Source organism: Coregonus clupeaformis, chromosome 2 (genome assembly GCF_020615455.1).
Source record: "Coregonus clupeaformis isolate EN_2021a chromosome 2, ASM2061545v1, whole genome shotgun sequence".
Taxonomy (NCBI): Eukaryota; Metazoa; Chordata; class Actinopteri; order Salmoniformes; family Salmonidae; genus Coregonus; species Coregonus clupeaformis.
The window spans coordinates 4,225,922-4,239,048 of record NC_059193.1 but is presented as its reverse complement, the minus strand read 5'-3'; the positions used below and the strand labels follow the sequence as shown (position 1 = coordinate 4,239,048).

The window sequence follows — 13,127 nt, the reverse complement described above, 5'->3', positions numbered from 1 at the left end:
AACAAGTATTTGATACACTGCCGATTTTGCATGTTTTCCTACTTACAAAGCATGTAGAGGTCTGTAATTTTCAAAAATCCAGAAAATCACATTGTATGATTTTTAAGTAATTAATTTGCATTTTATTGCATGACATAAGTATTTGATACATCAGAAAAGCAGAACTTAATATTTGGTACAGAAACCTTTGCTTTGCAATTACAGAGATCATACGTTTCCTGTAGGTCTTGACCAGGTTTGCACACACTGCAGCAGGGATTTTGGCCCACTCCTCCATACAGACCTTCTCCAGATCCTTCAGGTTTCGGGGCTGTCGCTGGGCAATACGGACTTTCAGCTCCCTCCAAAGATTTTCTATTGGGTTCAGGTCTGGAGACTGGCTAGGCCACTCCAGGACCTTGAGATGCTTCTTACGGAGCCACTCCTTAGTTGCCCTGGCTGTGTGTTTCGGGTCGTTGTCATGCTGGAAGACCCAGCCACGACCCATCTTCAATGCTCTTACTGAGGGAAGGAGGTTGTTGGCCAAGATCTCGCGATACATGGCCCCGTCCATCCTCCCCTCAATACGGTGCAGTCGTCCTGTCCCCTTTTCAGAAAAGCATCCCCAAAGAATGATGTTTCCACCTCCATGCTTCACGGTTGGGATGGTGTTCTTGGGGTTGTACTCATCCTTCTTCTTCCTCCAAAGACGGCGAGTGGAGTTTAGACCAAAAAGCTCTATTTTTGTCTCATCAGACCACATGACCTTCTCCCATTCCTCCTCTGGGTCATCCAGATGGTCATTGGCAAACTTCAGACGGGCCTGGACATGCGCTGGCTTGAGCAGGGGGACTTTGCGTGCGCTGCAGGATTTTAATCCATGACGGCTTAGTGTGTTACTAATGGTTTTCTTTGAGACTGTGGTCCCAGCTCTCTTCAGGTCATTGACCAGGTCCTGCCGTGTAGTTCTGGGCTGATCCCTCACCTTCCTCATGATCATTGATGCCCCACGAGGTGAGATCTTGCATGGAGCCCCAGACCGAGGGTGATTGACCATCATCTTGAACTTCTTCCATTTTCTAATAATTGCGCCAACAGTTGTTGCCTTCTCACCAAGCTGCTTGCCTATTGTCCTGTAGCCCATCCCAGCCTTGTGCAGGTCTACAATTTTATCCCTGATGTCCTTACACAGCTCTCTGGTCTTGGCCATTGTGGAGAGGTTGGAGTCTGTTTGATTGAGTGTGTGGACAGATGTCTTTTATACAGGTAACGAGTTCAAACAGGTGCAGTTAATACAGGTAATGAGTGGAGAACAGGAGGGCTTCTTAAAGAAAAACTAACAGGTCTGTGAGAGACGGAATTCTTACTGGTTGGTAGGTGATGAAATACTTATGTCATGCAATAAAATGCAAATTAATTACTTAAAAATCATACAATGTGATTTTCTGGATTTTTGTTCTAGATTCCGTCTCTCACAGTTGAAGTGTACCTATGATAAAAATTACAGACCTCTACATGCTTTGTAAGTAGGAAAACCTGCAAAATCGGCAGTGTATCAAATACTTGTTCTCCCCACTGTATGTGTAATCATGGTATAGTCCTTCAGTTCCTTTTCTGATCTAGGTGTGTTATCACAATGGGGATGCAGAGAATATGCATACCACACACACACACACACACTCACACTCACTCACAGTTCACCCCCATCTCCTTGTCCTGTTTAGTACATGCAACAAGATAAAATCTCAAATCCAATTCCAGGCCTTACAGGACCCTTCACTTTGGGATTTCAGAGGAGGGGTGAAAAAAAGCAGGCTCTGTAGTCTCTGGACACTGTCCAGGGGAAACTGAACCTCAGGAGTCAAAACAAAACCAGACGTGAAATCAGAGTTAAAACCGGCCCACCTCAGCCCCCCTCACCTCCCTTATCTCTCCGCCCTCTCGTGGTTACACTGGATGCACACAGGGATCACCACGACTTTGTGGGGCTCCTCTCACCCCTCCAAATTGAAGGAGGTTTTGGGTGTTTGACACGGACCAGTACTTGTGTGTATTAGTGGTGCGCGGGCCAGCTGTTTGTTCACCCGCACGCAATTGCTAATAAGCCATCCGCAACCACCAGACTATATGTGACAAATTGAAAATCTGAGGCCCGCACCTGACCCTAACCCACTAATATAGACAATGCGCTGTAGGCTACAGTCAGAGACGGCAGAACGTTATTTTGACAGGAGGTGCAGGATATATATATATATATATATTATTTCTTTTTAAATATGTTTCTGCTAATAATTTCAGACATTTTGGAAGGCTATTTGTTAGTCAACTTGTCAATAATTAGATACATGCAGCTTCTCTTCTGTCATTATATGTTGCCCTAGAAGACTAAATAAACCCTTTCTCACCAGAATAATGTTATATTTATAGAATTAATGCTTCGGTCTAAAGTAAAGTTCTCTGTGATCTCTGCTACTTTCGTGGAGCAAAGACGTTAAGGGACCAGAGAAAAAAAAATGGAAAGATTTTCTGTGCAGGATTTCCAAAGTCAGTTTGACCGGTTGTAATGAAATAGAAAGCTGTAAAAACGACCCAACATCTTTCTGATAAGAGTTTAGTTCGGCTTGGATGCATATTTTATGTGGTTGAATTACTATCAGCTTTTATGATGCTGATAAAGATAGCACCTCTACAGACGGTCCCTAACTGCGCATTTGCATTCTCTCAAGATGCTGAAAGAAAGAAATCATATTTCTACATTTTTCCTACATTTGGTGTATCATTTTAATGCAGCTTCATTCTGCATGAGTTAATATTAAGGCTAGGTGAGAGGTTATAGACCTACAGTCAGTGTCCAGATTTCAGTTTCCATTTAACCCATCTGAACAGTAGGCTACAGTTCCCTTGACGTGCCATAGGCCTATTCGAAGTCCAACGTCTTGTGATTGTGGAATTTGTATAGCGCCTCAAAATCATCACACATAACATAGCCGGCACTGCTATCATCCTCTTTTACCACTTAACCAAATCTTTCCCAAACATTCCTTTTCTGGCACTCCCTTTTCTCCATTTCACTGTTTTTCTCTTATTTAATTAAACTCCGACATTGGCCTTTTTGCCACGGTGGATCAACATTAACTTTTTCTGCCCATTCCCAAAAGCATTTGGCGATTGGCGTGTAGGCTAGTTGGCGCTAGTACAATTAGGCCCTAAAGCTCAGGCTTATGCACTAATGCCAGATAGCCTAAAATAATGAAAGAAAAACCTCAATGTAGCCTATAGATATAAATTGCACAAGAATTATATATTTATGATTTTAAGGTATTGTTTTTGCTTTATTCAATTATAAATTATGAGTAAACCCGCACATTACTAGTGTGCATACAGGACACATCCCATGTAAAGGAGATTGCCACTTTTGGCCCCCCCCCCCTCTAAAATAAGAGATCCCAGCCCAGGCCTGTGGTTCTGACTGCCCACTGGCACCTCCCACCACGGCCTCAAGGTCACACTTTTAATTACACAGAAACAGTAATCTTACGAGACAGATGGCAAGCAGGCCGCCTCTCAATTACTTTATGCCCAATTTAATCATTACTGATGTTATTTGCTAAATTATGGCACACAAAAACACCACAAAACAGGATTTGTGCTACAAGTGTGGGGTGGGGGGAGAAAGCAGATGTGCCTCTTGCCAAGCATCTGTGACGGAGATCAAGAAGGCATGAAGAATACAAGCGCAAGACAGTGTTAGTTTAAAAAAAAAACGATAATACTGTAATCAGTGCCAGTGAAAATAGACCCTTATTTTTCATGAATAAAAAAAACAAGGGCCTATGCAAAACAAGTAGGCTCCCAACAGCCTAGTTTGGTAAACCACATAACAAGGGCAATTTTAAAAGTGAGGAAAGTGTTTGTCTCTTAAAAGGAGAGAGGGAAGAGAGTTTGGTTTATGGGTTTTCTCTGGGCCCGGCAGTTTGTCTTTGGGGAGCATCCCGGGACTCGGCTCCTTTCCTGAAAACCCAGCAGTGAGCGAGCTCCGCTCAGTGTCCGCCCTGCAGATGCTTTGCTCTTCCTGCCAATGGCTTCTGTGAACAATTAGAGGTCGGCTTTCCCAGCGTCTCTGACCACAGCTCCCCAAGCATCTCAATCTCTGGCCCATCATTTCGAAGTGTTGGCTACTCAGACGTGCTTCAAACCAACACTGATGCCGACCAATATTGATTCCATATTGATACTATTACAAATGCCAAAGCCAAAACCAATGAAGAAAAACACCTCCTGGTTAGTTTAGGCTAGAACTTAATAGCACAAATATTGCTGCACTCATAAATACTTGAACTTGAGAGATAAATGCTTGGATCTGACTGGTTGTAAATCTCCAGGCTGATTGGCTGCCCGTTTGGTCGTTGGGTATATATCTTGCCCTGATTGGTTGCACCGTGGTGTGTCATGTTCTACGAAATTTATTCGGAGCCTCGTGCTAGTGGGGGGTGGAGCCCAACAGGCCGGAGGAGGGCTATAAATCTACCCTAACCATCGGAGGGACAAGGAGGACATCAATGCAACAAACATTTCCCCTCACAACAAGAACACTATGGCAACTCCCACCTCTTCTCCTCCATTAGAACGGAGCACCATAGCCTAAATCAGCACAGGAATTTCCAGGGGGATATATGGGTCAAGCTGAGACTGACTCGCCAGGTTGAGTCATTTTGACTGGGCCAAGTCTGAATCCATATACATTATAATGGCTGTGAAAAAACTTTGTCCCTCTCACGACCCTAATAAGACTGGCAGCTCCCCACTAAATGAGAACAGTTGCGTCGAGTGGCACGTCCTATGTTGTAAAACGACCCTCGGAGCATATAGAAAACTTCCAAGCTGTTGTTTTTTTGTCGGGGTGAGGAATTCCGTTGGCCTACAGAGCGCGGCCAGCAGTTGTTCTCCCAAGAGGGTGGTGAGCGACTAGGAAGTAGGGAGGAGGGGGTAGGAGGGGGGATTCTGGAAGATGGCTGGATATTACCAACCACATGGCAAGTTGAGAAATTGAGGGATTCTTCCAGAGGGATTCGTAAAATGTGGGGGTCTGCAAAGCGATCCCGCAGGCCAAGTAACAGGATGAGGAGGAGTGGGGGTGGTGGGCAGAGGAGAATACAGACAACATCCCAGGCAAACGTAAGGCTCAGAGGAAGTATCTCATGCACATCCACTCCATGGCCTTGAAAATAAGAGTTTCCTGTTGCAGTCTCCAACTCTGCCATGGTTCTGGGGCTAAGGGTGGGGGAATAGCAGATATGTTGAGTACGGAAGATTCTGCTCTGGCAAGCTGGAAGGACAGGAGTCTACAGCTCCAATCACTAGGCCTACACTGCAAACTAACCCGCATCCTTGGATTAAATAATCAAATGCCATTGGTCCACAGTAGTAGCATCAAGTGGCCTGCTAACAACACTAAGCCATGGGACCACTGTAGTGCCATACCAACTGAACCCCGCTGAGATTAGGGTGAAGAATTCCACCCAATACCTTCTCCTAACCCCACGCCACAGCCATGGACCCCTGCCCTCCCAGCTGCTGTGTGTGTGGCAGGGTGGGCGCCATGGCTGGCAGCTCTGACACCTGTCTCGAACAAGTGCCAGCATTCACACAGTGACTCTGGTTTCCTGAAGCTCGCTGCCTGGCAGTCAGGTGACAAACACTAATCCACACCTCCTCTGACAGCACACACACACACACAGTAGGCACACACACAGCAACATCTTAACCAAGAGGCACTTAAGTGTGATCAAGACCACTTACAAAGCCTCAATACCATGGCTAGAGAGGCCTTACCCTCTCATGTCTCTTAGATATCAAACCCCTGATTCAATCTGTGGCTTGGAGCTGTAAACCAACGCTTCCCCAAGTCTCGCGCCCGCCCCGCTGTAACCACTGTTTTTGCATATCGCTTGACTTACGTAAGTGTCGAGTGGTTTCTCTCCCGGGAAACAATGACTGTGTACAGAGCAGGCCAAATCTTTCAACTTTAAATAGGCTACAGATTGTGAGATAGACAACATGTTCGGTCCACTGTATAAAAATAAACATTTCTATGAGGGTTGAGTAATGTTGCTTCTTTAAAGGGGTGCTGAACTTCCTGATTTGGCCTTGGAACTTCCTGATTTTGCCAATTAGCCCTAGCCGGCTGGTGTGCGACTGTGGCAAAGTTGGTTTGACATTGGATAGCCTACCTCTGGGGCTAGATAAGGACCATCAATAAATTACACAACGTAAATGTTAATATTGCACATCTTTTAGTTGTCTCATTAAATCCTTTCAATATACAATATACAATTTATAGTTGGTTTGAGGTTTTTAAGTCATTGACATTTGGAGTTATTGATGTTATAAAATAATGTCCCATGTACATTGTGTAATTTACTGCTGGTCCCTAACTAGCCCCATATGGATATTGAATATCAAACAAAATTGACCATGGGCATTACGATCGGGTCACATGAAGCTGAGCTCCGAATTGATGATTACTTGGGTGCTGCCAGCTGTGGGCATGTGGGCAGGATTGAAATAAACCCAACTCAAGGAAAACTCTTATGGTACCCTTCATTCCGCGACATACCATTTTTTCCTATCATCTCGCAAATCTCTGTTTTGGACGAGACTGCCATTATGACCAAAATTATCAAAGATCAAATTCAAAACGAGAAGTTGGTTAAGGGCAGTCGCTCTTTAAGAGAACAGTTAGAAGCAGATAGGTAAGTGTCACGCCCTGGCTCTGGGGACTCTAATATGTTGAGCCAGGGTGTGTATAGTCTATGTGTGTTCTAGGTTTCACTTTCTGGTTTGGTATATCTATGTTGGCCAGGGTGGCTCCCAATCAGAGACGGCTGTAGCTCGTTGTCTCTGATTGGGAGTCATACTTAGGTAGCCGTTAGGCATTCATTTGGTGTGGTTTCTTGTTCGTATTTGGTTTGTGTTTACCATTGACTGTCACGTCATCGTTTTGTTGTTTTGATCGTGTGATCATTAATATAATAAATATGTTCGCCTTCAACGCTGCGCCTTGGTCCTCCTCTCTCACCGACGATCGTGACAGAAGAAACCACCAAGACTTGACCAAGCAGCGTGTCCAGGAGCCATCGCCAGGGAGATCTCTAGCAGATCTCCTTCGCCTCCTCGACTGGGTCAAGCCGGGTGAGGAAGAGAAGGGCTTGACATTGAGGCAGAAGGGCGAAAGGCTGGCGAGGGACATGGAGACCTTGTCCACGGGTAGGAGAGACGCCCAGAAAATTTTTAGGGGGGGGGCTAACGCCGTGGACGACGGGCCAGCAGGAGACCGCGGCAGAGCGGCCCAGCGGGTTGGCAGAGGAGGCCGCCAGGTTACGGGGGCCACTGGTCGAAGAGGGGGTGGAAGGTGTAGAGGCACGGCGAGAGGTACTGGGGTGTGTTACCAGTCCGGTCCGGCCCATTCCAGATCCCTGCGTAGGACCAGTGGTGTGTGTCCCCAGTACGGTCCGGCCTGTTCCTGCTCCCCGCACCAAGTCAGTGGTGCGCTTCGTCAGCCCGGCTCGGCCGTTCCTGCTCCCCGCACCAAGTCAGTGGTGCGCCGTCAGTCCGGCTCGGCCCGTTCCTGCTCCCCGCACCAAGTCAGTGGTGCGCCGTCCAGCCCGGCTCGGCCCGTTTCTGCTCCCCGCACCAAGTCAGTGGTGCGTTGCGTCAGCCCGGTTTGGCCCGGGCTCCTGCTCCCCGCACCAAGCCAGTGGTGTGCGTCGTCAGTCCGGCACGGCCCGTGCCTGTTCCACCGGTGGCTGGTCCGGCACCGGTCAGATGCTTCACGCCGGAGCTAGAGCAATCCGCTCCACCAGTGTGCAGTCCAGCTCCGGCCAGCGGGGCCAGACCGGACCAGGGGTACTTTGGGGGGTTGGAGAGGGAGCGGGATCAGGCCCGAGCCGGATCCGCCGCCTAAGCGGAGTGCCCACCCGGTCCCTCCCCTGTGGTATTTGGTGGGCGCGGTCGGAGTCCGCGCCTTTAGGGGGGGGTACTGTCACGCCCTGGCTCTGGGGACTCTAATATGTTGAGCCAGGGTGTGTATAGTCTATGTGTGTTCTAGGTTTCACTTTCTGGATTGGTATATCTATGTTGGCCAGGGTGGCTCCCAATCAGAGACGGCTGTAGCTCGTTGTCTCTGATTGGGAGTCATACTTAGGTAGCCGTTAGGCATTCATTTGGTGTGGTTTCTTGTTCGTATTTGGTTTGTGTTTACCATTGACTGTCACGTCATCGTTTTGTTGTTTTGATCGTGTGATCATTAATATAATAAATATGTTCGCCTTCAACGCTGCGCCTTGGTCCTCCTCTCTCACCGACGATCGTGACAGTAAGACTGCCTGTGGCTGATGCCCTGAGCCTTGCGTGCCTGGAGTAAACATCGGAATCCATGCTGTAATTGTAACTTAATTGTAAACTCCCCTGAGTTCACTGAGAGTATCAAAGTCAAGCTGGGTCGGGGGGGGTGTAATTGAGTTGTACAGTCCAACAACAGCTAGGCCTACAAAAGACACCACTGTAGCTACTTTGAAACATTCTACTATTACTACTACTAGTGCTAGCACTTCTTTACCCATAGTATATTTACGCTATATAGTGTGCTTGTCACCACTGTTGCTTGTATGAAAACTACCCCAGCAGTATACCACTAGCAATGGGGGGGATGTGAGGTCAGGGGGCCAGGCTGGGTGCTGGGGCAGTGGACTGAGCCTGATTGAGCGCTGCAGCCCCTGGTATGTAGATGCTGCCGGTGCTCACTCTACCGCCCAGCGGACCACAGCCCCTTTCCCCGCCTCATTTGCACAGCAATCCCGCTTTTCTGCACTCAGTGTATCTTTTTGTCATTTCCCTGCTGAGGGACCATTTGTAATGGCAGGCAGAGGGAGGAGGTAGGGAGGAGAAAGGGGGGTCTGGTTGCAAGGAGACTGTGTTTTTTTTACAGCAGTGAATCTCAACGCCAACCTCCCCCTGAACACACACACAGACTGACACTCAGGCCCAACTCCCCTCCCTGACTAATGTGCCCCGACACTCATACATCACCCGTAAATTGGCCAAATGAATTAACCACAGCCCCTGTTTAGTGTTACAGACTTTAAATTGATTTTCCCCTCTCCAGGTCTGCCCAATAATTGCATTTATCCATCTTGTTGAAGCGCAGTTTACACACTTGCTAACATCATGCAAATCCCGGGTACATTTTCCGCTCCAATGGCGGGAGTGGGGGAGATTTGTCATCGGATCATAACAGGTAATTCAAACAACAATTAGTTTGATGACTCCACCATTATGTCAATGTCTGGCTGCCCAGTAGGCAAGGCCTTGGTGGAGCAAAGGGCCATTTATCTCTATGTCTGTCTGTCAGTCTAAACCACACCCTTTCTCAACCCTCCCCTGTTTGCTGAGATAAATAGAGCCTTGCAATTCTTTAATATCAATCATGCAAACCTCCAGGTTGAAGCAACCTATGGCTGTGGTACCTAGGAAGTAAATGAGGCCTGTAAGCAACCATGCAAACACACAGAGACAGACAGAGGAGGCTATGGCTGTGAACACTGGTGTGGGTGGGGGTCATCTCTACACTTGTGTAGTGTTTGAACAGTAGTGCATTAGACACTCTGGGGCCCACAGGACAATTCAGCTATGTAAACACAGAGGAACTTCCTTCCCTCCGGTCCTTCAGGCCTGCACTGAGACGACCCACTGTTTAAACAGCAGAGAATTCCTCCACCCTACCAGAGCAGCTGCTCTCCACTGAGGCCTCAGTGCAGGACGGACCAGAGACAGGCTCAGTGTTTAGTCAAAGTCGTCAGGGTAATCCTCCAAAGACAAATACATATGTACAGACAGACAGAATCTAGACTGAATTGACAATAAAGACTTAGCATGGCCATAAAATGTTTATTTTGACCTCCACTGTAATGTCTGAATGGGTTTTATTTCTTCAGAAATGCTAGGCTAGTCAGCTGGGCACAGGCAGATGAGCTAACCAGAAGATCAAGAGTTAAAACTGGGAACGTTTTCCATCCTGAAATCTTGCCACTAAACATCACCTGTTATGACAACGCCAGCAATGTATCTTTATTGATATTTGAAGAATGCAAGGCTCGACGCATAAAGATAGAGGGGCAGTAAAGTGGAAGATAAAAAATAAGATGGGGGGGTAAAGAAACTCCTCGTTCTAAAGGGCACTGTGATGGACGTGACAAGAGCCGGTCACATGATCGTCACCTGCCACCCCCGCAAGATGACAATCCAGACCCCTTAGTATACTTTCAATATTTCATTAATCACTTCAGTTCAAAGATCTTCATATTTGTCTTCTATCATTATTACATATAAATCCTTTCAATTGACTGTCAATCAAACCTGTTATAATACTGTACTAGGCCTAATCTAGAAAATCATCCTTTACTTTCATCCTTTTCCCTGTAGATATCTATCTTAGTACTATATGACTTGCTAACACTGTGCACAACAGGTCATTATTTCAACCCAAACCTTATTTCAACATTGGGATGCTGAATTCAATTGTTTTCTACTTCAACAGGGCTAAATTCCTTCTGCTTGTCAGTTGATTTGGTCCTCATTCCGCATCAGTCCCCTCTGGCTGACAGCGAAGGCCACTCATCCCACCTCGGGCCAGTTGTCCAAACAGACACTCAATTCACTTTGACCCCTTGGGGAGCCAATTGACAATTCACTCAGTGCTGGGAGTCAATTTCTTCACGTTTGGAATTGACCCCAAACACTGCTGACACCATTCCTCAGTGGAGAGTAGAATGCATTAGGGGCATTTAAACCTATGCTTTTCATACAAACAACCCCCCACCCACTCACCCACACAGACCACAACATACAATATCCCACAACAGTGTCAGATGTGGTATTCGATCTACTCTCTTAATTATTTTTTCTGAAAATTGTTGCACAGACCCGGAAAATCTCTCACTATTCCAGTGTGTGCAAAGGGCTTACATTTCATTAGCCTTGTGCATTTTTACATACAGTAATCTCTGAAACATTTTGTTCTAAATCCTACAATAATCCGGAGATTAGTAGATACATTTCTTCTGCTCTGGCTCTAAAGCTCCCTCACCTTTTCAAGCAGTTATAAATCCAGCACCTTTAACGGCAAACAAGCAGACAATCACCTCATTAGTGTGCTCACACACACACACACACACACACACACACACACACTACACAAAATCCACTCCTCAGAGCTTATCCTCCTGCAATTAAAAGTTTAATTAGAAGATTAAACTTCTTGAGTTATCACCTTTCACTTCTCCAATATGTTTTTAACACATACAAAATGGTCCCTCACATCTGAAAGCTTTTGTCTAGATTATTTGAATAAACAGAAAATTCCAGAATCCACATTTGCAATCACAAACTGGACAGACAGGATACCAAATTATCTATGTTGCTTACAAATACAGAAATCCTTGAATATCTTTAATACAGCAGATAATCACCATAACAGGACACTCGTCAGACTGCTGCATCTTTGTAAGCAGGATTTAATATTGTAATGACAATGTCCTAATATATGCAATTTATTTTCCCTTTCAAGTAAAAAATAGACAGATAGGTTTGTTGTAGTTTATAACAATGGTGAGATGGTATAGGGAAGATTAAGTGCTGAAGGGTGGTGTTGGTTCACATATTTTCACCAAACATTGCAGGTGATCCTTCATAAACACTTCTCCCAAAACACCAAGCTCTCCTGAGTGAAATTTCCACACAGTGTTACAATCTAGAGCAATCTGACACATCCATAAAAGGCTGGCCTAGTACAGGTGTTCCCTGCACATTGGCATAGCTAGTCATTATATAGCCAACATGATCATTAAGAGCTGTGATGACGTTACACACTCACACACCCAATGGAAACCTCAAGCACTCCTATCTCTCATCATAAAAGGGTTAGAGGGGCAGCTCCTTTTCCAACAGAAAGCATGTCAGCCTCCCTGCACTTTGACCCTCCCCAAACACACTCCAATCTAAACAAGCCCGGCACCACCAAATTCCTCCACCGTCAAATAATACTCTCACTCGACTACGCTTTTGGGGCCGACATTTTGATGACGAGGCATGGAAACAAGTAAATATTGGGAGACAACTGGCCAGAATCATTAAGAGGAAAAGTCACACAAATGGCCTATCCACATCAACTGTGGCAATAAACTTGTCCCCCCCCTTCTCTTAGTCCCGCTGTTTTTTTGGGGGAAGATAAATGTGAGGCCTGGGGGCACTATTGTTTAGAGATCTAACCAGGAACTGTCGCTGCTCTCATTGCTCTGGCATTAACAGCAATTATGCGCCCTATTCAGACGGCCTGTGTGAACCCCCCCCCCCACACACACACACACACACACACCGCTGGACGCATTTCCCGCTTTTCTTAAACCCCACATTCTCTCCCACTCCGCTGGTAAACTCCTTTCGCTGCTGGGGACTCACGGCATAACGAATGAATGGGCTTACAGAAATATGCACACTCCAACGAAAAATAAATATACCTAGTCTTAAAATTGTATAAAAGTATCAATAATTATTTACCCAAAAAACATACAGTAAAATATCTTACATATGCATTTAAAAAATGCTACATACTTACTGATACAGTTATTCACTATAAAGGTAATTTGTCTAATTATCATTAAACAGGCAATCAATACTACAGACCTACATCTCATATTTGTACTGGTTGCTGTGCCAAAGCACAGCTCTATTGTAAAGGAATACAAACCCCTGCTAGCACCTGCTCTAAACTATATTGATCCCATAATTGACAGAAAGAGAAAACAACTTTGAGCTTCAGTAGAATTATAGAATAAAAGGATGAGATTGTCTATCAGTATCATCTAAGGAGTCATTGCCTGCAAGGTAAACCTTGACATCTCGACTAGCAGTCCAGGACTAACGCAACCAACACTCCCAACACGTGTGTTTGTATCAGAACACTTGACAGATATAAGGACACTAGAGCAAAGAATCCTAAGAAATGCCCCTTGAAATTCAAGGAACATCCACGCATCTTACATACTTCGGATCTAGGGAGCATAGTGCATAGAACATAAAACATGTGAGTGCAC

The 13,127-nt window shown here is 45.8% G+C and overlaps 1 protein-coding gene across 27 annotated transcripts in view; it reads right to left on the bottom strand.

The window, feature by feature from the left end:
* LOC121586406 (transcription factor 7-like 2) overlaps positions 1-13,127 on the bottom strand; it is a 94,905-nt gene that overhangs the window by 75,189 nt on the left and 6,589 nt on the right. The gene's annotated exons all lie outside the window — the stretch shown is intronic.